The 27,870-nt window shown below is 41.7% G+C and overlaps 1 long non-coding RNA gene across 2 annotated transcripts in view; it reads right to left on the bottom strand.

The window, feature by feature from the left end:
* The window catches only part of LOC113954558, a 116,661-nt gene that overhangs the window by 14,672 nt on the left and 74,119 nt on the right, over positions 1-27,870 (bottom strand). For both annotated transcript variants that reach the window (XR_003530268.1, XR_003530267.1), the window contains one exon: positions 26,529-26,609. This is a non-coding gene — a long non-coding RNA (uncharacterized LOC113954558). The remainder of the gene's footprint in view (positions 1-26,528; positions 26,610-27,870) is intronic.

Below are 27,870 nucleotides of genomic sequence, written 5' to 3'. Positions count from 1 at the left end.
AGTGATGTTTCTCAAGCTTATGCAGTGTCTTGCCCACTCCACCCCTCAGTCTGTGACAGCATAGTACAGGTTCCCTGTTCTCTCTGCTCAGCAAGTACAAAGCAGCCCCTGTCTCCATGGTTCAGCACAACATCTAAGCATGCAAGTAATTCCATCCCCATGCAGCAAAACACTTAGCCACATGCTTACCTTTAATTATGTACTTAAATCAAAGATGTGTGAACTTGTATTCTGGTCTCATGCTGGACAGCACAGAACTTAATGAGATGCTTAAAGTTAAATAACTACTCAGTGATTTCCTGAATCAGGACCTAAATAGAAGATTGCCCCACCTGATTTTTAAAATTAGATTATGTTTAATTTTGAAGGCAGGGCACTTCCTTGAAGTCACATCGATTTGCCATAAACAGTTCTTGGAGGGAATGCCCTTGGGGTCTAACCCAGGCCCCTTTGATCAGGCTCCTGTTGACGTCAGTGGATTTACATCAGGTCCTGGGTCCCAGCAGAGGAAAAGGAAGGAAGGAAGGAGACAGCTGAGATCACACCCTGTTGCCTGAGCCCCCCCCCACACACACCCCTGAAGTCACACTTGACAGTGAGAGCTGTCAATGAAGGCTCATCAGCCTCCTTTCCCACAGATTGGGGAAGACTGCAAGAGACAAGAAGGATGGGAGTCAGGGTTCTGTAGATCACTCACACCCCCATCTCCTCTCTTTCTTTCACCCCCACACCCCAAATAAGGTCATGGAGCTCAGGAGAGGAATTAAAAGATGTCCATTTTGCTTGTACTGACAAAGTGTGGGTCTGCTGTGTGACACTTTTGCTGTTGGGATGAGGCAGGACTGACTTATTCCCCAAAAACTTAAAAACAGAATGGTGACTGTCATCACACAACTTTTGAAGAGCTTTTAGCTCTGTTTTCTTTAAGGAGGTGAAATGGATAAATCAACAAATAAACTTAATTAGAACAGAGTAATAAATTTGTACAGATTTACATGCCTCTAGGCAGTAATATATCTACTCACTTCAGGGGGGGGGAAAGGGGAAAAATATGTTTTGGTTGTAAGTGTCTGAATGGGATACTGGAACCACCTTAAAACACACTTAAGTGCAACTAAGAGAGTAATTCACACATAATCCTGTGCTCAGATATTAGGGGTTTTTTCTTCATACAAGATATCTAGCATCAGAGAGGGGAAACCATCTCATTTAATTTGCATTCCAGGTTACTAAGGAATTCTGTGCTCTGTTGCAGTAACTCTGGGCAGTGTTTTTCTTAGCTACAGAAGCCAGAGGCAGACTGTATAATTTCCATTTCCTGATTATATGACATACATAAGTGAGGGGGCAAAGCTTGGAGTGCTCAGTTTACCACTGGATGCAGACTTTAAAGCGCTGTTTGCAAAATTAGGATTGTGAAGAAAGACCAGCCTGTTCTCACCTCCTGATACTCTCCTGTAGGATCCCTTCATTTAAATCTCCAGTTTGCCATATAACGAGGTGGAAATGTACCTTTATTTTATTAACATGTATATGTTTGCAGAGTGGTTTAGATTGCAGCTGGTGCCTGATGAAATCTCGTCCTTATCTTCATCTTGCAGCTCTGATACACTATGAAAGGCAGAAGCCTTTCTCTGGGACTAGTCCCTGGAAAGTCTCAGGCATAAATCTCCTGGGATCGCTCCTGTGACAGATCTGGTGTGTTCTGACATTAGTGGCAGTGCCAGCTACACAATAACCTTTTCCTTGCCTTTTCCCTGCAGTCCATTTCTTAGCTTTTCCTCTCTTTTTTGAGCTCTGCCTCTCCTTTTTTCTATCCATTTACAGGGATTTTGCAAAATCCAAAATGTGGCTGGCAGCGCCCCGGGTGAGGCGCGGGGAGAGAGGGATGAGCCGGATGGCTACGTCCAAACATTTGAAAATGCTTAATGCAGGAGCTGGATCCAAACGTTGTGGCTCAGGCCCATCTCCATAAAGAATAAGAGAGAGAAATTAAACACCCTGTTCCTTCAACCGACCAAGATACGATGATATTTCGTAATCGTAACAAAAAAGGAGCAGCGGGGCCAAACTACGTCTTGGCTGTTCTTTATCACTGTGAGTAGTACAGGAGGACAGGAATCAGATGGGATGAGCAAACTTTAGGCTGTAAAGCAAGTGCAGATGTGCCCTCCTGAGAGGAGCTCCTCGCAGCTGGAGGCTGCATGATGTTTACTGTGGAGCTGCACCAACTCTAGGGGACAGGAAAGGGTCCTCCTGCTACTCAGTAGCAAAGCAGAGCGAGGCAGTTCTGTGTTAATCAGACTCCTTTTTTTTGCAGTGTTGATTTATGGGTGTTGACAGAGGGTGGGATGCAGCAGAGAGTAGGATGCTGGAAGGTGGGTGTGTGGGCAACCCCAGCAAGTGATGGCAACGGGAGCAGGTAACTCCCATGCAGGTACCAGCAACAGGGCTGGTCCCACTGCTGGCGGATGGAGGCATTGGAGGCATAGCTGTGGGAAGACACACTGTTGTGGAGGTTGCCCAAGTCAGTCCTGGCTCGTGCTTGGCTCACCACACCCGTGCTCCCACTGAGGCTCTGCCGGTGATGCTCCTGTGTTGTGCTGGCACCTTCCCTCCTTTCCCTTCACGGGTTTTGCATTGTGGCTCCTGTGCTGTGTATAGAAGAAGGTTCTGCTTCTTGTTCTTTTGCAATACTAGTAGCACTCGGTTTAAATTTAATTTTCTTCTTTCCATTAAGCATTTTTTTGGCAGTGCCTTCTTTGCCCTTCAGCTGTTTTAAATGTTTATTTCTCCTTTTGCACATGTTTGACAAAGACAGCACTTACACAATTCCTCTCTGAATAATTCCCTTTCTCCCTAGGCTAATAAAGTGAAGAGATTATAAAATGAGACGCTGCATTTCTGTGTTAAGCAGTGAGGTTGCCCATCTTGTTTCTCTGCTTTAGAAGACAGTGCTGGGATATGAAACCTCGAAACTCTAGGCCAGAAACCCAGCGTGGTGTTACAGCTCCTTCCAAATGCCCTTCCTGCATGCGACTATTTTTCCAAACATGCTATTTACCAAACTTGGTTTGGGAGGAAAAGAACCACCATACCTGAACTATCAGTTCACAGTCCATACTTACCTTTCTCCCTGTTCTCTAAGGCCTCAAGATGTAATCGAGAAGTATGTTCCCACCAAAACTGGGGCAACTGGAGGGGTAGTCACACTTTCCAGTATTGTGATGGGCATTATTGAGTGGAAATACACAGGGATTTACCAGGAAGATAAAACATTTCAAGACTTTGCTGCTCTTGGATGGACAACTACTTTGTGCATGGACATAGATTCCTCTGAGAAAACTGTAAGCCTTCCAGTTCATTATCTCATCCAAACAAGTCACCAGTGACTAAATGACCAAGTATTTTCTTGAAGTTCTGTATTATTTATATTTAATCCACTGCTTACGCAAAGAACTGGGTCTGGAAAAAAAAACACTGTACGGGAAAAAGGGTTTTAACAGAGAAAATCTGTCTCAGTGTTTAGGGTAAAATAATCTCAAAATTTGCTCCAAAATTAATCCAAGATTAAAATGGATCTAGAAAGAGAAAATGGTCAAATCATAGAATGGTTTGGGTTGGAAGGGATCATTAAAGGTCATCTAATCCAACCCCCCTGCAGTGAGAAGGGACATCTTCAACTAGATCAGGTTTCTCAGAGACCCATCTAACCTGGCCTTGAATGTTTTCAGGGATGGGGCATCTACCACCTCTCTTGGAAACCTGTGCCAGCAGGTTGTTATGTTAATATTATTTTAATTTTCTTAATTTTTTAGAAATTACAGCAATGACACATTTCAAGGAATGGACTCTTTCCTCCCATAATTCCCATCTGTCCCACAATACTCCACACTGACCCTCTAAGTCAACCTCAATGACAGTGTTACAATAACACAACTCCTCACAACATTTTTCATGGGGTTTAAATGCTACCTGAGAATAAGGCTGCTTTCTTTTCCACTGCCAGTTTTATAAACTATAAAAAGATTCATTTTATAAGTTGTGCACCTTCGGAATTGCAGATCGAATACCAGGGCCTATTATGGAATAGATTTAATTCATTCAAATTTTTTGTAAATTTGGCAAAATTGTTCTGGTTAGGGATTCTAACCTGAGCCAATAACTCATATCACAATAAAAACTGCTTCTTTTTTTCGTGTCTGCAAACTGAGTTGGATGTAACCATCATTTGACTACACTAATTTCTTTGGAGTGGAAATCTTGTCACCAGTCATGAAAATTGCAGCTACCTTGTTTGTCCCATTACAAATATGGGCTGAAATCCTGCCATTGGCAAAACTCTCCTGAATTTCGCTAGATCCAGGTTTTCCCTCATGGGATACTTTCATTTTTCCACCATCTATCTAGCTAATTGCTATAATGAGATTTGCAAAGGGCAAGCTTGAAAGTCAACTGTAAAGTCCAAAGTGAGCTATTAACTCAAATTCGCTTTCCATGAGTATACTCAGAGAGAAGGCTGGAGTGCTGAAAGGTACAGGGAAAACGAACACAACAGACCTGCAAACATCATCAAGCCCAAATTCAGTTTAGAGTTCAAATTACCTTGCAAAGAAGGATCTCTTTCTTTTAATATTATTTCAGCTCTGAAGATTTCATACTGCAAAACTGCCCATGAAAAAAAAATTAAAATCGAAGAAAGAGGAACATGTATGGGTGATGTGACAGAGTTTTCCAGATGCTCCACTCACCTGAGAAAATAAGTTGTGAGATTTCCCCCCCCCCCCAGACCAACCCTTAGAGTAATTTGTTGCTGGGCAGAGAGGGGCAGCACCCCACAAGCTCTCCAGGTGGTACTCCATGCCCTGCATCCCTGGGCACTGCATGCCCTGCTTGGATCCTGATTTCTCAGAGGGATTCTAGTGCAATGTCTGTAGCTACATGGAATCTAGAAGTGATGACTTTTGCAAACCAAAGAGAACTCAGTTTGTTTTTCACAGCAGATATTCAGGCTATCATCTGCTTCTCTTGCTTCAAAGTACTTTGTCATTAAAGGATTGACTCAGCCACACCAGCCAAGGGGAAATTGGGCTTCTGCTCAGCTAAATAAGATAAAAGGTCGAGCTGTTGTGGATGTTGTGGTTCATTGCTTTGTGGTTTCACTTGTTCATATCATGTGCATCCTAGGTGACCAAAGGAGTTATGGATCAAACTTACAATCAGCACAGATATCTTCTGCTCCTTTCCTTCCCCTCTCCTGTCTGCAGGAAAGCAGGATGAAAGTGTTTGTGTTTGGGACTGAACTGACAACTGAACAAACATGTTAACATGCAGGTGAAAAGGCAGTGATTGATATTTCTAGAAAGCTCTGAAGGGTGAGAAGTTTTTCCATTGATAGGCACAGGAATATTTTAATTGGGAAGAGTGTAGAACTGTCAAGATCTTAAATTCTAGTTGTTAGTTATCATGGATTTTGTGTCACTCTTAGAATGAGTTACCCTGTCTGTCCTAATTCTGTAACAAAATAAGGGAGCAGTGTCTTCCTTAACTTTCCCCACCCTATTCCCAATTTTTCTTCCAATACTGTTTAGACTGGTAGTTGAGATTCCTCCCTCGAAGTCTGTGGAGATGTTGTGAAGAAATTAATGTCGCGAAGAAATGAATGGGAGGTAACATGTGGCTTGGCTTCTGGGAAAAACTTTCAAACACTGAAAATAAAGAAGCTCTGAAATACCATGCTAAGGGTATGCTACTTGACAAGTAGAAAATGTTGCCACTTGGGCCCCTGAGAAATTAGCTGCACAAACCATGTGGCAGGGAACACTTTCACCCTGGCATACCCTGAGGCTGTGAAAACACCTAATTGTCTGTATAAGCAAAATATTTCCTTATGAAGTATTCACATTTATGTATACCCGGATTTAGCCCTTCCTCTTTAAAATGTATAAGAATACTAGTGCCCACTCCATTCCAGTAATTAAATATTGGCCCATGTGTAATTTTGGAAGATTTATGTTTTATAGTGCATCACAAATATCAGCTCAGACAATATTCATAATGAAAAACAAATAAGTGAAAAACTCTGGTTTGAAACTCCCCAGGTTTCTTCTTCACCTGAAGCAAGTGATGGGCTGGACAGTGACTTGCACAGAAGAGCTAATTGTCCAAGAAGTTTTGTCACCAAAGAGTTTAATATGAAACTATTTTGCTATCTACATGAAGCAGTTTCTGCATTTCTGAAAGCAAATTTTGCATTTACGTGAGCATTTGCTATTGAAAAATAACTGATCCATGAATTCAGCTTCCTCAGACTTTAATTGGTCAGAGAAAAGTGAAAGTGTAGAATTTTTGACACTTGCAACTTCCTTCTGACAACTTCTCACAGCTGTTTGTGGCAAACTGTCCTGAAATCATTGCTTCTTTTAACTTTAATAAGGCTGGTGTGCAGCTTGTTTTCTTTACACTTGCACACCAGCAGATCAGCTATGTTCTTTATTATTACATGGATTTTCCATCTGACCTCGAAAGTTTTGGTAACATTAGGTTATGGTTTTCATATTCCTCTCTTTTTTTTTTTTTTTACACAAGTCATTCTTCTGTGTAGGCATGCAAGATGGTTATTCAATTGAAATTCTAGAACATATATGTTTTTAATTTTTAAGTTCTCCATCATTCTCTTTCCACTGCCTCACTGTAATTGATTTTCCTGTCAGCTCCATCACTGCCTTGGACTTCCAGTAGTGGCACTTGTTCCCTGCTCTCTTATGCACAGCTATCAACTGTGTTAAATACAGCACCCCCGTGTTGTCTGATATGGTTGTACTCATTGGAAGAGCTCCACAGTGTTTATTCAAGGGTGTAAGGAATTGCTTTTGTAATCACAGCTTGGCAAAGAGTAAACCAGGAAAGGATGCCCCGGTGAGAATGAGTCTGTTAGGCTTTAGATATTTATAACCTCATTGCTGTGTCACTGTGTGAAAGTGGAGCCGGTTCCCAGGCAGAAATATTCCTGAGGGAGGTAGGAAAGTGAAAAAGGTGACAGTTCCTACAGGAAGAAGGTCTTGCTCCTCCAAACTGGTAGTGATGTGTTCAGGCCCATTAATTCCTGCTCACAATTTTAAAATAAAATATTTCTTTGTTTGCTGCCTACTCCAGGGTCAATTTGCATGTTGAAATTGATAATAGCAAATCATAATATTAGGAAAAATATCCTGTTCCATACATACTTCTCCTAAATGGCATATGATTAGGAACCCAATAGGAAAAACATTATTATATTTCCTATCCCTTATCTGCAAAGGTCTTCACTCAGTTAAAATGACCAACATTTCCATATGGACTCCAGCTGCTGAATGCATAACTGAAATAGAGATATAGGGCATAAATAACCAGCGAGATCATTTTCTAAAACACAGACCATTAACAACCAAAATTGGCCATGGGATAAATCCTGAAAAGAGAAAAGAAAACAAAAAAAGTAGTACAGGAAGTTTCAAAAACAGATTTAAGTAACAGGTTCTCCTAATATCTGTGGGCTGGTGATTTTCCAGATAGGGAATGCTTCAGAGGTTCCTGTGCAGCAGAGAGGGCTCCCTGCTATCTTCAACAGAATGTGGAGAACCCATCACATACCAAAAAATACAGAAAGGTTAGAACTGGAGCTTACACTGGTCTCTCAAAGCCCTCTCAGAGAGCTCAGCAGCTTGCAGCCTGCAATTCAAAAATTCCAATCAAGTAGGAGCATGGAGGCTTTGTCAGGAATGCTTGATCATATCGTTTTGTGAAACCTAAATACTTTCCAGATTCAGAGACTCCTGCCCTCAGAAGAGGACAACTTAGAAAATTTAGCCTTTTAACCAGTAACTCTTCCCAGTAATCAGCCGTGCAAACATAGCTCCAGTTGGAATTAGGAGAATGTATGGAGATGCATTGGGTTTATGAATATTTTATTTGAATCCCTTTGTCATTATAGAATTCTTCTATTGCCACATTTTATCATTGTGTATTTACTGTTGAATGGTGTAAAATCTTTTGATTTAAAGCTCTATATTGATTCTTCTAAAGATATAGTATCACAGATATATTACACTTTTCCAGTGAAGCTTCTACATAACTTATAAAGCAATAAATCAGATTTTATTTCTGAGTTGATAAGTGGGAAGATTCATCCTTTCTGCTGTCCTGTTTAAAAATTAAATATTTCAAATTAATCTCATCCTTCCTCAACTCTAAGAAGAGAATACATTTGCTGTAATGAGAGAGAGTTGCATTTCCAAGGCCAGTATTTTCCCTTATGCTCTGTACAGAACTTGAAGAAATCTTTTGTGCACATCCTGTAATTTGAAATTTGAAAGCATCATCGACAGGAAGAAGCATGTTTCTCCTGCCTGGCATGCTGGGTTTGCATGCCTGTGAATCTCTTTTAGCAATACAAAATGTTTGAGGTGAGTTCTAGACCCTTCCTATCCTCAGCTAAGGAACTCCTCACTGTTTGTTTTGGGTTTGACTGGGTTTATCAATTTACTTGGTCAATAGTTTGGAAACAAAATACTTTTAAGGAAGCAGCTGATACACATGATTAACAAAGTGCCAGAAAATAGATTGCTAACTGCTGTAAGGGCATACAACTTTATTGCAAAAAGGGACAAGTGTGCCTTGGCATTACAATGTGTTCCCCTGACCACTTTTTGATCTGGAAGGAATAAACATTATTTCATAATTGGTAGATCCATGTCATGGTTATCTTTAGGAAGTAACATCTCCAGTCTGGCCACAGAAGAGGTCAGCTGGGCAAGTGGAAAGTTGTGGGAGCCTTTGATGAGAGGCTGATAGATGCTTATCTTTGCTGGATACATGAGGGTCGTATTGACAAACCTGAGGAAGCCGTCACCACCAGCTGATCAGGAAAGCCAGCTCTGTTTTGCTCCCAGAGCAAAAAGACTGAAAGCTGTAAAACAGGCTGAATTCTGCTACATACTGAGCAAGGCCTTCCCTGATGAGTAACTAAGAGAACGTGCACAGAATATGTTTTTCTCAGTGAGATTAAGGGATCAGACTTCCCCGCCACAAGAGATCAGCCTGAGCCTGTCTTGCAAAACCACAAACACAGTCACGTCTACCCAATGCTCTGTGCCATCTCATTCCTTCAGCAGTGAGACCCCTCAGGTTTGGGACCGTTTTTGGTTACAAAACAGTCACAGACCTTTCCCCAAGAAAACTGTCTCCCTGTGCCTCCCAGGCACAGTCTGTGCACTGTCAGTCCTGCTGCAATGACAGACTACAAAGGCTGCTTTGAGGCTTGAGGAAAGACTGTCCTCAAGATACTTATTATCAGGCTGAATCAGCACTGGGCACCACCTCCAGCTTCAGCATTGACCAGCACTTATGACATTCTCTTATATGTATATCCATACACACACATGTATATACAAACACAGGCATACATATAAACATATTAGTTGTGGTTATTTAGCTGCTAATGGCATGATTAGCAAAGGAAAGCATATTAAATTATTGCCTTGTGCAAGCACACTGTTTTTCATGGAGTTATACTAGCAATAATTAGGGCCCTTGTTCCTACCTCCCGGCTTTCCTATCTGATTAGAGAAAGAAAAGAAGTCCTCAGCCCAATTAAGCCTTCCCTTCCAGCTGGGAAAAGCGTGAATTTTGGAGGCCATTCTTCTCTCAAACTTGGCTGTCTCTTCCTTAATTATTATAAACATATTAGTTACAGTAGTTTGTTTTGGAAGGTAAACAGAAATAAAACATTTTGAAAAGTGATACAGTAGCAGAGACCACAACTATGCCTAACTCTGCCTGTGGATTCCCATAAATGTCAATATTTTCATTAGATGACTGGTGTTCTTACTGAAGTGGCCAGCGTTGTTCCAGTAATTCATTATTTTCTTTCCATTCCTTTGAATATGAGTTCCCTCCTGCTGTTTGTGCATCTAGTCCTATATGGTGGAGTGCTCACAGCATCTGAAATACCCTCACGTTGAGAACAGAAAACAAGTGAAATATTTTCCCCCAATCACAAGAAAGGGGGCTAGGAAAGGATTTTCAGAGCTTGTTTGTGCCACCTGGAAAGCAGCTTTTTCACTAGCTCTGATTGATAGTGACAGCTTTAATCCCACACATCCCATCAGGCAGGCAGTGGGGATGGCCATGTTATAGGTATCCCAACTCCAGCGAGGCTGGATGTGTGTGTCTGCAGGGAGAGCCAGCAGGAGAGTGCCCCAGGCAGGGCATGGAGCTTGGGAAAGCTGCTTCTGAACTCCCAGTAGCACTGGCTTTGGTTCCTTCAGGAAACATTGCCAAAGTTTGTGGTAATCTGGGAATTCAGATTGAAATTGCCTGAGTGACTCCCCGGCTTCAGCTGTTGGAGCAGGAATTGTTCTTCAAGCTTTTTTTTAAATGCAAGAGTTAGTTTCACTGACATCAATCTATCCATGGGTTTGGTATCTAAGGGTTACAAAGTGGAACTTTTCTTATAAATGTAAGATTTTAAAAATATATTCCCAAGGTTAAGAAAATCCACTCTCAAAAAAAATAATTACCTTTCCTTTTGAGCTGTTATCAATTATAAACTGAGGAGATCCAATATCTGTTCAATACAGTGTTAATAATTCTAGCAACTTGTAGACAAAAGTAACATAACAAAAGCATAACAGTGTAACTTAAATGTTAATAACTAAACGGGAAAAAGATCTAGGAAAATTCTGTTCATTTACACAGCAACTGCAAAGCTTGAAAATCATTCCTGTAATGATACAGGAATGGAGCAAACAGTAGAGGAACTTTATATTCATTAGGACCAGTACCACACGTATGTGTCATATCGCACCTTGTCATGTCAGGAGATAGCTGAGTAGATATTTAGGTGGATCCATCGTACAAGAGCCTGACAGTCCCTACCCAGTGTCACCAAGTTTCTGCTGGAGCAAGAGATGCTGTCACACATCCAAGATCATGTTGTTCCCATGAATCCTCTGAGCAGGTTTGATGGAGTTGTTCAGACAACCATTCCTCTATTTACCCTGGGGCTTCTCTGATGGGGCAGTTGTGTGCCTTCAGTCTGGACATGTGCCAAATGCCCCCATTTCTTTTGCCACAGGTCCAAACTACTGAGCTCCTCCATAGCTCCTGGCATTCGTTATGAATCCATTCCATTTCATATTTTCATTCCATTTTCTTTCAAAAGCTTCAAGTTGCCTCTCTGTGTACCTCTGGGGAGCATCCAGGTTTCATATCCATACGTTCAGATGGAAATAACATTTGAGTTGAAGATTCATAGTTTGGTCTATGAGTTGCAGATTTGGCCTTTAAGATGTAGATTTTCAACAACTGAATCTTGTTTAAACTGGTAACTGCAGCTGCTGCCCTGCCAATTTGTGACCTTATTTCCTTCTGGATGTCCCCATTGGCTTGCATGTTGCTGCCAAGGTATGTAAACTGACCTATAGGTATTCCCTTGCCCTCTGAAGTATTTCTTCAGCTGGGAGTTGCTGGGGCTCTCATTAGATTGAATTTGGAAAACTGATTATGAATCACATCTGCTTGTGATTAAAAACAATTTGTTGTGATTACATGGGGAAATGTTGCTATTTTTGTACCTGATAGCTGCTGCCTCATTGCAACTGGTTTTCAAGCTTTCTATCTGTTTAACACCTCTGCTTGCTCCTAGCTTTTCTCTGCTACCAGTGTGATGGGAAAGCATGTGGGTTTGGATAGCAGGCTGAATTTGTCACTTCTGAGTACCCAATACAAATGTTTTGGTGTCTTTTGTCTGCAAAATAGCCTTTTACCCACACCAGTGGTAAAAATACCAGTTTCTAGGCATGATCATACCTGTGATGGGTCAGGCACAGTAGAAAACCAAAAGAGATCAAATTTCCAGAAACAAAATACTCACAAGCTCCAAAACTTTGGACTAAAAGCTCTTTTCTTTTGCTCAGTTGCCTTTCCATCATTACAACAAAAGTGGGGTTTGTTGAGCTTTAAATTAACATTTCATTAAAAAGTATCTGGAGAGGGATTTGCTTGGCCTGACGTGAGGGTCCTTTCTGACCTTTCCCATGTGCTCTGCTTGTGCATGAGAGTTTGTTTCCTGGGCAAACTTTTGATTTAGCAAGTGCAGTAGCTACGTGGTGTTTCTAAACCACCATAATCAAACGTACTGCTGCAGCAGTAAGTGCAAGGACTGCACGTAGCAGGGAGTTACACCACTAAAACTTGTATGTGTATTGTTTCCTTTTATTTTCAGGTCATATTCTTGTCTAACTGCACTAAAGAGATGAATAAGATCCCCAGGTTCATTGTCATTCCATTCTCACAAGCCTTGTCATAGATATTCTATTATGTTTCCTGCTACTCAATTCCTTCACTGAACACCTAAAGTAATTTCCTTATTTGTCATCTTAATACAAACTTTCTCAGGAACTTTTGTCATTTTTCTTGCTTCTTTTAGCAGTTCACAGTTGCTGTGGGACTAAGATAAGACAATAAAAATCAGCCTATCCGTTCAGAATGTGTGTATGGATGCATATAATATAAAATGAGATATAAAAGTTATACATTCTACATGCTTGTGTTAGCATGCAGAACTTATTTTTTGTAGGCTATGAATCTCAGCGTTTTGAAAACAGTCTTCATACAACTGTTTATCCATCAGCTGGTGTCCTTGAGCGTACCCAAAAAAGCTGCAGTCAGTCAGTGACATGATTCTGGTTTCACACCACTGGTATCTCAGCTAGAATTTAGCTCAGTAATGGCAATTTTATACACAGTCTACTGCACCTGAGAAGTTGAAATTATGTTTTCACGTTGCTTTATTTTACAGTAGTTCACATTAGGCTTTTATGGCTGCAGTGGTGCTCGCTCTGACCCAACACCCTCATATTCAAGACAGTAAACTCTGTTTTTTCTTGGTTGTTAGGGAAAAAACATGAGGTGGGAATGGCAGGTGCTGCTGGAGTCCTCCGGGTGCCCCTTGGGCTCCCCAGGGAGCTGTGGGGCTCTGGGATAGGGTTCCTGTCCTGCACAGCAGCCCCCTGCTCATCACTGGCAGTGACTCATTAAAACATGAGTGCGTGTTATGTGGTTGCCAAGGGAACAAGATAATTGAAGTAATTGTTTTTGCAAATCTTCATGTTGTTATTCAGCATGTAAAGCTGCCTGTCATTGGGCAACCAGAGGCATGAGGGCTGTAGCCATCTTTTCTGGAAACCAAAAATGCCTTTTCAGTGTGGGGAGTGCATATTCCTGCAAGAGGTTTGGCTCAGTGGTTTTTTTTTCCTTTTCCATTTCACAGGACGCAGTGCTTTTTTTCCAAGTCAGTTTTTGCCCCTCTGAGACTCGTTGCAGATCCAGCAGCTGCAGATCTGGTTCTCTCCTTACATTTAAATAAACATTCTTGTCCTGACTGGTAAAAACCCTGTCTCTGGTTTCCTCGGTACCTGCATAGGCAGGGCTGCTAATGCTGCCGAGCAGATGCTGATCCTATCAGCCAAACCTACTCCAAGAGCAAATGCAGTCAAAACCCCCCATCCATCGATAAGAGCAAACCTGCAGATGTTCCCAAAATGTCCAAATTGGCTGTCGGTAGCTGAGAACCCTTCAGCAAACAGCTGGATCCCATTTCAAGGCACGTTTCTGCTCGTATATGGTTGGCAGGGTTTGTTCTCCTGCACGCCTGGAACCAGTGGCTGCAACCAGAGCAGTGGGACATCCCTGCACATCCCCACTGTCCTTTGCTCCCCAGTCACTCTGGAGTCCTGCCATTCCCATGGACAGCATGGGGAAGCTTTTATTTTGTTTTCAGTGCACATTCATGGATCTGTGCTTGGCATTTCACTAGAAATAGGAGTATTCATTTCACTCATGACCCGAGGCAAATTTAAATGTAGGCTTCCAGAAGTGTTAAAACAGTATAGACAGAGTTTAATGGGCCAGACTCCAAGCTCTATAAATTTAACTATTCCCATATATCCAGTGTAACTTACAAGTTGATTAAAACATGTGTGAATTGATTCCCGTAGACTGACACTTCACGGGTGGCTTTAGATTGAGAAATGAACTGGTTTTGCTTTATAAAGTGCCCTGTATCTCGTATGTATGGCTTGGAAGTTGTTTTAGAAAATCTCTGAGGGTGCTGATGTGCTGGACTGGCTGAGCTGACAGTTTGGCAGGGAGACAACAGACAGATTATTATATTTCTTTTATCACTTGAAGGTTGCAGAAAATGCAAACAATATGGTCGTGAAGAGAGAACAAGAACCACCCATTCCTTCTGCTTTGAACAAATATTAGCTCCAGCCTCAAACATAGACAAGTGCAGTAATTTTAATAAGTACTCCAGAATGAAGTATCCCTCTTATTACTCCAAACGGAGTATCTGGAGACACCAGAATGGTTCTTCACAGATGGTAGCACACAAACACCAAACACCTCAGAGAAACAGACCCTTTAGCTTTGCATTAAACTTACCCCAAATGCTCCTTCAGCCCCAGAGAGAAACCCCGGGTTTCAGAGGACACTTATACCTATGTACATCCTATAGGATATGCCGATGCACATCTGCTGATGCAATACTGTGACCTCCTTCAGAGCTCTTATGCCACTGTCTCCTGCTGAAGAGGTTGCAGAGGAAGATCATAGCATTCTTGGCAAGACATCATAGACCCAATCTTGACTGGTTTTGGGCCACCACTAGAAAAGCTTCCTAAACTGCTCCAGTGTCCCATGCCAGTAAAGATGCCAGTCAGAGGAATCACCTTCTCCCTATTTCCATTTGCTTCTTCCCTGCTATCTTTATTAGCAGTTGCTAATGTTACAAGCAAAGATAGCTGATACACTCTTAAATAAAAAGTCTATAAATTTGATTTTGACAAGGGGAGAATAAGGAAAGGTGGGCCTTTCATTATCCTTGCTGGGAGGCTATTTCCACCCCTCTCTGGTGCCATGCAATGTCAAGCTGAGAGACAATCTAATTTAGATGCTCTGTCTCCAGCAGTGCCCAGGGGGCGGTTTCCAAGAGAAAGCAGCCAATGCTGCCATGATTATATGAGGTTATAAGGCTTAGGATTAAACTCAGCCTAAAGCTGATGGCTTGGGATTTTATTAGGAAAATCAATATTAATCTGGCTTTGTCACTCTTGCTGATCCAGATGTCCATGTGGCTGATGGAAAACCAACTCTGCTGGTTGTTTTCAGTCTTCACTTGTGTTCTGCTATTTGTAGGGTGTGCAGAAATGAGAAAGACTAATGTAATGCAATGGCTGTGATGAAAGTATAGTTTTGCAATGCGGCCTGATGATGTTGTCTACAGAATTAGACTGAAGTGATAAAATCAGTTTTGAAAAGGGAGTTGTAATGATCTTTGGTACTGCATTGACCTAAGAAGGAATACAAGGAGTGTGTTGGAGGGTTTACAATTGCTCTGTGAAATTCCAAGCAATGCATTCCTGGGATTTAGCTGGGAAACCAGAGGAGTGCGTACTTGCCATTTGTAAATTGTATTACTTAAATTCCCCATTAACATATATAACTCACTATCTCTCCGGATAATCCAGCATGCTGGACTGCTTCCAGATAACCCAAACCAGGCAGAGGGTTTGGACATTGCTTCAGTTACTGAGGCACTTGAAGTCTAAGCCTAATTCCAGACCTTTTCTGTATTGCATAGGGTTTAGATCTCAATATCTGCTTTTAAACCTTGATTCTGGAAAGCAGTGAATTATATCCCTCATCTCAAGCCCAGGAGAAGTCCGCAGCATGTCCTTGCACATGTACTTAAATTTAGCAACCTGTCAAGCAACTGTTGAACTGAAAGAGGAAATACTGTGGATGAACTGTGCACATACTGTGGGTGAGAAAGGAGGTCGTGACAGCCCTTATTTTGAAGGCTGTCTCTGGTATCCATCCTTGGAACTACTTATATCCTCCATCTCCACCACTTTTATTGTTTCTCTTCCCAGAAAGTCTACTCTTTTCAGTCTGTCTTAATAACCTCTGGATGATAATAACATGCTAATTTTATGAATTTTATATATAATAATAATACGCTAATTTTATGAATTCTATACAAGAGGCACAAAGGCAGCTACAATCCAACTTCTATGCTTAAAGTGACCCAAAAAGCAAATCTCTATTGAAATGACTTGAAACTAGAAATTGCTTTTGAATTTGTTTGTTGTTTTTTTTCCCAGAACCTAATGGAAAAAACATTCAAACTCTCTTCAGGGCTGTATGGATTTAGGTTAGTGTATTAATCTTTATTATCTAAATTAATGGAATTTTTGTATTACACAGATGTTTATACATTAGAATTCTTGCCAGTGCTGGAGGTAATGGGTGTTGCCACTGTACAATATTTTGCATTCTTTGATATTTACGTTATTTATTAACATATTGGCCAAAATTCCAACCAAGCGCATAGTCACACTGTTGTAAGATCAACCTTGGAGTTTCTACCTCCTCAACCTTGTGAAAAAGCAAGAAGGTGACAGTGAGCAGAATCAGTTTTCCTGTGGGCTCTGAGGTCTGGGTAGGATGCAGGTGTAAAGCTCTGACACAGGAGTCTGGGAAGTCATTTCATGGCTGTGGTGAGCACATAAACAGGCTCAGACTTTTCACAATGCGTGGACAAGTGCTGAACATATGTCTGACGTGGTCTCTCTCCTGGACTCCTACGTGTTTTGCCATTGCAAAACTCCATGTCTCAGTTCTTCTTGCAGCACTTTTCAGACCTGGAATGAAATCTAAGGCCTTTAAAATGTGATTTTTTGGGGATTGCTAGTAGCATGTTCTAATGATCTGAGGAATAATACTGCAAAACCTTACACAGCAAATTAACCATTTTCAGTGCTCACAGTTTTATAAGCTATCAGTGGGGTCCTTCCTATTGCACCCGATTTACTGCTCCTGCAGTGGATAGAAATTGGAAAGCATAATAGTAATGCATGTGTTGTTACTAGTCCAGACCAGTGCAATAGACATCCCTTTCAAGGGAAAAGGGTCCTTTTTTCTCTGATTCTTGCCCAGGATGGGAATTTTGTATTTTCTACTGTGCCCTGCCTCAAGGCAAGGGTTCCTCAGGGAAAACACAACTGAACTGCCAATGTTTTCTTTCCTTTTCATGGAAAAGGGTTTTGCTTTGAATGAACCCCCAAAATGACACAGCTCCTCTTCAGCCTGAGAAATATAATGGAGCTCTGTGTCCCTAAAGAACAAGGTTTCTCTCCAGACTGCCAGCGTGCTCTCCTGAATGTATATGGGTTTCCCACTATTTAATTCATAGTGCTTTTAGCTACTTTTCTCCTCATCCCAGATGGAAGCAGGAACTGCCAGAGGTTCATGAAAATGAAAAATGGTGAGTGAAATATATTGTAAATCCAAACTTTCAAACCCCCAGTAAGGCTTAATTATGATTTCATCCAAAGTGGCTCATGTAATTACTTCTCCCAGGTTTTAATGCTGTAAACCTGTCTTCTGCAGCACACATCCACATTCCCATTGGCCATGCCAGGAACTCACCTCTAGATTTATCACTTGAGCATGAAAACATACAATGATCCTTTAAAACTTACCAGTTGCTAGAGAGCTAAATATCACTGCCTGAGATTGGGAGCACTCTCTAAACTAAGTAGGAGGAAGTGCAAGGAGCACTGAAGAAACTCTATCTATTTATCTAAGGCAAAACTGGTAAATTTTTAAGGTTGTCTCCTCCAGGTACTGTCAAATAGCACTGGAGATCCTTACTTAATTTGGACCAGAAATTGTATGCCATTAAAGAAAGTAAAGGGCATGTCAGAGATAATTTTCTCCTCGTGTTATGTTGTCACTCTGCCCTATTGCTCCCAGCATGATACATGTCATCACCAATAATTCCTGCATCCCACAGCACGTCTGTATTACCCTTTAATTCAGTGGTTAGATGGACTGGCCAAACAACACAGAGTTGTGAGTTCCAGTGGGCACATGGCTGACATATTTAAGAGACCAAATTCTAATATACATGTGCAATGAAATCCAGGATGTGATGTTCCAAGAGGAATGCTTTTGTCACCTTCCTCCAGCCTAATGTCATTCATTTTTAGTAGTATTAATAAATGAACATCCCTCATTTCTAAGAACTTGGGGAAATTTTTAATTTTGCTCTGATTACTCATTTTCCGTCTTGCCTCATGTGAAATACATTCTTTTTCCTGGGGATAAATGGATGGATAGACAGATAAATAAATAGGAAATTTAGGGAGAATTCCCCATTTCTACTTTCTGCATTTTAGAGTTTATTTTCTTACACATGCCAAAATGCTTATCTACTGTTTTGCTTCCAGTTACCCCTGGCTTCTGTCCACCTCCTAAAAAGGGGTCAGTCACTGTGCCCACACCTTTCTGCAGTAACAGCACAGTCCTTTGATTTTCAGAGAAACTGCTCCACTAAAAGAGAAGCAGAAGGTGACTGACAACAACAGAGAATGAAGTTGGTGAAAACCAGAAGTCAGGTCATTTTCTAGGCCTTTTTTTCTCTTCATCTCGGACCTCTGGATAATTAAGTAATACTGAAATTCTTCTAGAGGCATATTTCCTTGCTTTATCATTTGCACAAACAAACTGGTTCCCTTCCCAAAGCTTATACTATCTTCCTTGTTTTTTGATTCTGTGCTTATTATGACTAAGTTGTGCATCATTCATGATTTTATTTTTCATGCTGCTTGGAAAAGCACCTATCCCTTCAAAAACTGCAGGGATCTCAGTGGGTGAGCTGTGTTCCTGAGAAAAATAAAAAGCAATCATTCAGAAAGTCCAAGATTTTTCCCCTGTGCACCACAATGTAAGAATAAAACTCAGGGTGTACCAAAGGATTATGTGTTACCTCTTATGCTATGGAGTTTAATAAAGCACATTTGGACTGGAAGTGATAATATAAGTGATGTAAATCCATAAAACCAGTCCCAAACCTCTGTGCATGAAGCTCTTCCTCACCCAGGGGCTGCGATTCCAACAAACCGCATCCTTCCCTGGGCAAGGCAGCTTTCCGAAAAACCCCCAGCCACCAGCAACACCACTTCCTGCACTAACTCTCATATAAACAGCAAACCTATTTATGCTTCCCAGCAATCTTTCCTGCTAGTAGCAGAATTACTAATTGCTGGCTTACAGCTCCTTCCTCTCCTCAGCAGTCAGACCAGTGGAGCCTGGCCGCACTCCAGGTTTTTGGCTATGGAGGAGACGGGCATTTCTAGCCCTCTGCCTGCAAAGCCCTCTGGTTTGATTTTTCCCATCAGAGGCACATGTCTGTGTTTGCACAGTCTGATAGTTGATGCTCTTGAGGGAATGGGAGTTCAGGATATGGCCCAGCTCCTTGCCTCCTGATTTCTGTTTGTCCCTAGAGCAGAATGGAGGGTCCCTTAATTTCAGGAAATAATGTGTGGTTTCCACTTGGAAACTCTTAATTAAATAGTTTGTGTAGGCTTGGGAGTTAGTCTCTGTTTATCTGAACACAAATTTTGTTTTCCTGGGGGTGGGCAAATGACAGGGTAAATTAGGGGACAGAAGTGTTCACTCCAGAATTAAAACATCCAATGACAACTCCACCAGCCACAGAGTAAGGAAAGCAGAAGTGCAGAGATCCTGCCTGGTTTGCAGCTTTCCTCTTTCTGATTTGAGCATCTAATTTCTGGATTAATTTGTGTTGTTATCTAGGAAGCCTGCTTTCCTCCATCTTTGGGAGGCCTTGTGCATTCACCATGGGCAAGAGAGATTTTGTCTAAAGACAAAATAGAGTGGGGGTTGCTCTCCTCTTACATCCCTCTGTCTTAATGTTTTTGTTTTAGTTGTCTTTTTGCCTCAGGGTTTTCCATTGACTGAATTGTCTAAACACTTTGACCATGATTGCCAAATTATACTTTCCTTCAGAGATGATAATCTAGATAAAAGAGTTGAGTAGCTGCCTGCAGAGGAGGGATATGCAGCACACCGAGTTCTTAGCACTTCTATTTATCAGCTGGAGTATCTTAATTATTAACCTTGTGACAGAGTGGTTTCTCCCATGGTCCTGGGCACAGATGTAGGGATTGGTAGGAGGGAGGCTGCAGGTACCAGGCTGCACCCTCTCTTCAGGTGATGTTGCAGCAGGGGCAGAGCCAGGGTGCTTTGGACAGTGAAGGGTGCAGATTGCACATTCCTGGGATTGGGGGTGATCAGCACCCTGGGCACATTCCCGGGGGGGGGGGGGGGGGGGGGGGGCTGGCACCTTGTAAGGGAAAAGGTGCAAGGGAAAGGGCAAGGAAGTGTGGCAGCTTAGCCTTTCCTGCTCTCGCTCTGCTTTCAGTGCCAAAGAACCGTTTCCACCTACATTTCTAAAGGTGACTTTCGTCAGAAGGAAAAAAAATACATGGCAGGTTTACAGGTATGTAAACACCTTGTTTTACAAACAGCAATATAAAAGCCTGACTTGACCTGACAGCTTTTCTCTAAAGAAAATATTCCCCGTCTATAATGAATCTCCTGTCACTGATTCCTTGTTCCAGAAACAAATGGTGCTGTTCCAAGAATGTGTTACACAAGTGAATTCATAACAAAGTAATCATGGAGAAAGCGGGTTCCTTATAGCAAAACTGTTATAAAGCATCGCAGACACGGGTATTTTAATCTCCCAAAGTGTCTCTGTCAGTATTTCCCTTCCTCCGAGCAATTTGGACCAGAATGACAGCAACAATAATTGAAGGATGAGTCACTGGCTGTATCGTAGGTGAGACATCACCAAGGAGGGAAGGCCAAGAGACAAACCTTTAAAAACAGGCTTGTTTTTATACTAGTGCTGTATCTCTCAGCCTTTCAGTCCTGGATAGGGCACTACAAATGTCCCCAGAATCAGGGCCCATCAGAGTTGTCACTCCATTTTTAAGTCACCAATTCATCTTCAGAAAATCGCTGTCACCGATTCCTGTCATTCAAGATCCTAGTCTGAACACAGAAATATGAACGAGAAAATTCAGACCCTGAAATCCAGGTTTGATCTGTGTTTGAGCCAGTGGAAAAGAGGCAGTGAACAACTCTGAATTCTTAAAATTGCTGGTGAGATCAGGATACAGCTCTAGACAAAAATGGTCATCAGGGTTCAGAAGAGGAGCACGGAATCAAGATTAGAGTCTGAATCAGGGGTTTCAAGTTTTTCTCTTTGCAGTCTTAGCACTGACAGAGCAATACTGAGGTCAGAAAGCCCTGGAGTGAGATACAGGGAAAAAACGAGGGAGGCAAAGATGCAAATGAACAAGGAGTGGGACAGGAGGTGGAGGGCAGGAAAACTGCCTTTTGCAGCTGCTGCTTGGGCTTGGGTGACCACTACAAGTTCAAAAGTCCCGGCAAAATTAATTTTGCTGTCCATGACATTTGAGCTGCTTTTCTGGCAAAATGAGGCAAAAGAGATGGGAGGGAGTGGGGATCCTGCCTTCCCTGTTGGACCACGCCTGAAACTGGCTCTGGGAATGTAGGACAAGCATGGTGCCACTCAGGCAACCTGTCCTCAAAACCAAGCATGTGCCATTGTTCTGATTTATTACCTTACATTTATTAAGTAATTTGTTGATTAAAACAGAAAGGAAGACAACCTGTGTTTCCTACCACTCTTCCCTTCACAGAAAGATAACATCACTTACTTTTTTTTTGTCTTGGAAAAAAACCTTGAAATTCACATTTTTCCCAGGGTGGGAACATGGAAAGGGAATTTTATCCTACAGAGGAGGTGCAGGGGGCAGGGAGCTGCATGTACCTGGCACTTTTAAGGATGCACTCACCAACTCTGGGGGCCGGGGCTCAGAAGGCAGCTTGAAGGGTAACATGATCTATCTTTTGTGTGAGGTGAAGGAGTTTTGGAGCCGGGCAGAGAGAAGGGAGGGTTGAGCCAGCCAGGAGCATGCACCGACTAGCACCAAGGCAGAGAAAACAGCTCGTGGAACCACTTCCATAAATTTTCTTTTCCTTGAAGCATCCGACAGAAGAAGAGAGAGGGGAAGGGGGGGGGGGGGGGGGGGGGGGGGGGGGGGGGGGGAAACAGTGAAGGGGGGAGGGAGACAGATGGAAGTGTGAACGGAGCTGTAAAACCTTGCAAAAGCAGGGCTAGGCAATCATTCCCTGTTTTGGCACGGCTGCCTCCTGCGACGGCTGGAGAGCCTCACTTTTAAGAGCTCGCTGCTCTCCTCCTCGGCTGCCTGTCCTGGAGCCTGCCCGTGGCTCGGGGTTGATCTCGGAGAGCTCTGCGTGAAGAAATAAATAAATCAATGGAGCCGGAGGACTCGGCGAGCGGGCAGGGACACGCAGAGCGGTGGGGGAGGGACCAGGAATCCCCCAGTAGCAAAGCAAAGCACAGCACCTCCGAGCTGGGCAGCCAGACGCCAACCTCCTTGTCTTGGCTACCACCAGCCCCCCGTGGGGTCAGCATGGCTTTGTCCCCTCTCTGGGACCATGAGCAGCCCCCAAAGGGTCTTGCAAACATGTCCAGCCCCACACACAATCCCCCCCAGTGCCAGGCATGCTTGGAGCAGCCATAATGGGGCCTGAGAAATGACTCCTCTATCGTGCTTGGGGCCTGAAAATTGCAAAACAGAGCCCTCACGTAAAAGAAACTTTCCCTCTGACGTCTGAAGCTTTCTCCCATGTTTCTGAGCTGAGGAGGTATTTCTTCGTGTTAGGAAAATGTGAATGGGAACTAAGTCAATGTAAACACAGCACATTCATCAGATTTTTCCTTTTTTAGTTCTGAGTACTTTAAACAACAATGAAATATAAACAAAAGTTGCTTGTTTTTAACCTCTATTAATAGTGGCTGGACCATTAACTGTTTCCTCCTCCATCATCGTAACATGTGGTTTGTCCTATGGCAGCTCCCAGGCAAGCAGTTCAAACACGGGTTCCCAGTGCCATCCCTATTTCATAAGAGTGTGTGTTCAGCAGGGAGGGCAAAGTCCTTTACCAGTATCATGAAAAAAGCCTCATCCAAACCCCTTCTGAAGCAATGAAACAGTTGCATTGACTTCATCTGGGGATTTGGAAAAGACCCTGAGTCAGAGTGTGGAGCAGCAAAACCACATCTGTTGGTGCCCCCAGCATGTCTTCTAGATTAAATCATCATCTTCTTTTATTTGGGAGAGGGAAAGGGATAGTCAGAGTCACGAAGGCAAAGAATAAGACTGGCTAAAGCATATAAAAGTGTTAAATTGCTCTGTAATGGTTCTAAGAAGTGCTCAGTGAAAATATTTCATATCTAATAAATGTATGACTAAGAACACAATAATATTCACAGAGCCATAACTCCTTCCAGCAAAGGCTTTGAATGCAAAACAGATCAGATGGCTTCCAGACAGGGAAAAGCAGTCGGTTCTTATTGCAGCCACCATGGTAACTTCTCAGCTCCCTTTACTGTCATTCCAGATGGGAAATCGGGACAGTAGGATACGACATTACTGGCACTACAGCCAAAATTTTTCTGCACTTGCTTTCAGAACCTTCTGGAGCAACTTATTCCTTTATTTTCTACACTGATTCAGGTTGGTTGCTGTTAGGAAATCCCAAAGATCACTGCAATGGGAATTGTCACTGAAAACCAAAGACCTCCTCTGTGACCTAATGGGGAGACAGTACTGGGTAAGATTCTGGCAATTTGGACCCCAGTCTGTTGGATGATCTTGGGAAAGTCACTTTTTTCTGGTCTGTTCACGTCAGGAATAGTTACCTCCTTTTCAAACCGAAATGGAAGGATGAATTATTATGATTGTTGTTTTGGTCGTGTTCAGTTATTTTTCTCAGTCAATTTAGCTCTTGTATCAGGGTAACTGTTGTGGCATATCAGAGATGCTGGACAAGCTTAATCAGGGGTCATCTAGGAAATGAAATGGGATTAAATTTGTAGTTTAAGAAGAATCCAACTATATAATCCACTGAATTATTGCAGTGTCAACCTCTTCAAAATTTATAGAGTTTAAACAAACCCTAGGCTGTTGCTAAGGAAAATAGTATAATATTATAATAATTATAACAGCGATGTGTTGTAACAATTCTCTGATGGAGACATTGTTTACTTTTCAGATTTTTCTCAGGTTTATATGGACAGCATTTGATTTGATTGCTTTTCATCGTATGTGTTACCACCATTCTTATCTTTTGTTTTCAAAAAAATGAGTGAGGATATTTATCCAAGGCTACAGAAAATCCTGGAAGTGAGGAGTGCCCATAGAATAGGGGCAGCTGGGAACTTAACAACAATATTGGGAAAACTCTGAGTTCTTTCACTCCTCTCTCCAGTTTTTCTCACCCCATGTTGGGAAATCTACAGGATAAATACACACATTCTGCATATGTGTGCTGCAGGACCAGTTTTAGCATAGATCGTCCACATACACTTTAAACAAAAATTGGGTGTTTAATACTATACTCTGGTAGGAAATGCAGAGAACCTGTTGACCTGTTGCTTCCTCTATCCCTGAGGATGAGCAGAAGATGCACCTTCTCATCAGGTGGGGAGGTTCCTATCCTTAACAACCCTTCTGTTGAGACTACTTTTTTTGATTTTATACTCCTGCTTGAAAGTTTTGGCATGGGAGTTAGACAGTCCTTGAGATTTTTTCCGATATTATTACCTGCTCTGCGAAAGTGTGTATATGGCTCTGTGCTTTGCACAACCCAGGCTCGTGTAAAGATAAAATATTTAAAAATATGCAATCAGGTTTTCTTTACCTTGGCCTTATTAAGTATAGAAAATAACCACTCGTGCTTGTGTTGAAGGAAAGTGTTTCTTCAGGGGTTAGTGAAATAAGCTATTCAAAACCACTAAATCCTTCCAAAATACCCTTGCAGAGCTGTCAAAGGTAGTGAGACCTCAAATTATAGTATCAACAGCATGCTGTTAATGCTGCCAGAGTTGGAGGGAAGCAGGAGTTTGACACTAAGCCTATTCAGAAATGACATAATATTCTCTTAATCGATTAACGTACATCATCATGTCAGGATGTGACCTTCCTTTTCTTGTTCTTTCCAATGTGCTCAGCCTTCCAGCAACAGGTCTGCATATACCTTTAACCTAAAGCAAACATTATGCAAATAGAAATGGAAAATCACTTGAATTTTATTTCCATCATTTTTCTCTTGGTCAAAAGAGAGCAGAACAGGCATTTATTTAGCACAAAGATCCCATTTTCTTCTCTTGGAGTTCTCTGGAAAACACTACTTTGAAAGATCACCTCTTGTAATTACGTGCAATTCATTATGAACCCAAAAGTAGAAGAAAAAGAGTGTCAACAGAAAGCATCATATATCATGGCACTCTTGCTGAAAAACATATCCTTGTAAACATAACAATTCCTCCTATATTTTAAACATTGCCTTTTAGATTTCAAGTGATATTGTCCTTAAACCAAAACTCATTTCTACACTGAGGCTAATTGCTGAATGTCCTTTGCCACTTAACACATCAAAACCCAATTGTTGTGCCGTCTAGCACTGCATATGCCAAGTGTTAGAAATTAAAGAGCACAGTCTCTTCAGAGGTAGAAAATTTCTAAGACTGGCCTCTCAGAACAAAACCTTGAGCTTTTGTGGTGATAGGGATGTGATATTTTCTTTCTAGACTGATATGATAAGATTTTATGACCTACTAAGTATATAGAAAATGAAACACATACACACAACTAAGAAGGTCTTTAAATTGGAAATCACTCATATCTGTGCACTTTAGAACTCCAGAAGAAGCTGCAGTGTATTGAAAAGCTCACATTGCTCCCAAATGGCATTAGGTTTTTCTTGGTATGGGGTAAGGAGGGTTTGCAGGCTTTACTTCCTTGTTTATGTATCTCAGGTTTATGAATTTAATATTCACGCTGTTACATTTATACTGCCTTTTCTTTTTCTTTACTATAAAAAGGTTTTAAAGAAAAGCCTGAGAAATAATGGTTGAATATGAATATTAATTTTGCATACAATAGCCCTGTGTCCAGGTTACACAAAACAGATCAGTGCCTGGGATAACCAGCCTTTTTCTACTTAGTAATTTCAGAATTTAAAAAATTAATTAAAAATAAAGGCAGAAGGCTGGTTTGGTCCTGTGTAACCATGCAGACTTGTAACGCAGATGGCTATCTTGGTCATGGAAACCCCCAGCCAAGGGAAGTGGTTGGGATGGGGAAGAGAGCAATATATGCCATCAGTAGCTTTTCTCTGTGCTTTGAGAGGAAAATTATTTTTATCCATGTCAGTACCTATTTTATTCATTAATTTCCCTTATGCTTTAGGTTTCCTTGGAAATCTTTGCTATATTATTTTGGGAAGGGATGAAGTAGACGCTTTCAAAATTCTAAGGAATGTGTGGCGTATGTAGTGATTATATTGACTCACAATGCACTGCCTTCTCTGTTAAAGGTTGGACTTGATGATCTTGGAAGGTCTTTTCCAGCTTTAATGATTCTATGATTCTATGACTTACTTCAACCCACGGCAGAGAAAACTGGAACTGTAAAGATACACTCAGTTCTTACCAGTGCTGTTGCTTTTTTAGCACATTGCTACCAGAGGAAACACTTGTCCATGGTAGATCGTTTTCATTCCTTGACTTCAACCTAATACAAAGAAATAGGTGGAATAATTTTTAGTTATTTATTAATACCACAGACATTAAATGTGTCGCTACAGAAGAGAGCAAACCAAACTGAACAGATAAGAGCCTGCACACGAGCAAAATTAACTTCCCCCAAGTCTATAAAATCCATAACAGACTTTTGAGACTTAATAGTTAAGTTGATGGAGGACAGCCAAGACTACCAGTGCTGTGAATTAGGGAAAAGGTTGCAAGTACAGCTTGAGGTCTATGAAATTCATGTGCAATTTGGAGGACAAAAGCAAAGGCTATGAAGAAAACTATGTTGCCAGCTAAACAGACCCCTATTTAGTTCACAGTCTTAGGACAGTAGGTTGGTGCAGGTAGATAAAATGCCCTCTCTGTCTCTATCCTAGCCTAGAAAATAATGAGAAAAAAATCTGATGCTACCTTGAACTTGTTGGTCTTCTCTTGGTGGGTGAAAAAAAAAAATCTACCTGTCATTTTTCATAATTTCCATCCTCTTTCTGGAAAAACACCTCTTTTTTGCTTGTTCAACTAGACTTATCTTATAGCTCATTTGCTGAGGAGCACGTGTTAACAATCCCAGAGGACTACTGCTTGTTTTTTTAGGCTGAGCCTGTAATATTTCTTTCTATTAATATTCCTTGGGTGTACCTATTTTGCTTCAGAAACAGTGTCTATGTCAGTGAGCACTGCTAGGCTACAGTGGTTTCAACACACTGATGATTTGACCCCCATAAAGAGTATTCCTTTAGGTGAAAAACTTTACATGGATACCTATTCTGAAGAGAAGCATTAAGATTTCACTGTGTTAAATGATGATTATGAGAGACTCAGGAGATGTAACAGTGACAGCACCTTCAATGCTCTGCACTGATTCCCTGGAGATCCTAGAAAAGGTAAGTGAACTCCTCCACCTGCCACTGCTGTTGTTGCTAAAATAAGCAGCCAGAAGAGGGTGAAAAAAGAAGAAGAGAGTGAAAAGAGTCAGAAAAACAACATGGCCAGGCCAGTGTGGGCAACCTGTACCTGCAGTGCTCACTCACAAGAACCCCCCATTCCAATTAACAGGGGAATGGCTCAGCTTGCAGAACGGTCCGTGGTGTCTGGGGAAGCAACATGAGACAGCTTGGTTTTTGCAGAGCAGTCTGATATATTCCATATGGTGCAGGAGCAGTTTTTTACTTCATTCCTCTTTATCTAGGCAGCTTTGGATGGAGAAACGCCGAAAGCACAGAAACAGAAGGCAGAAGGAAAAG

The sequence above is a fragment of the Corapipo altera genome, unplaced genomic scaffold, assembly GCF_003945725.1.
Source record: "Corapipo altera isolate COAL_440 unplaced genomic scaffold, ASM394572v1 255, whole genome shotgun sequence".
NCBI classification, from domain to species: domain Eukaryota; kingdom Metazoa; phylum Chordata; class Aves; order Passeriformes; family Pipridae; genus Corapipo; species Corapipo altera.
This window is presented reverse-complemented; position numbering and strand designations above follow the sequence as displayed.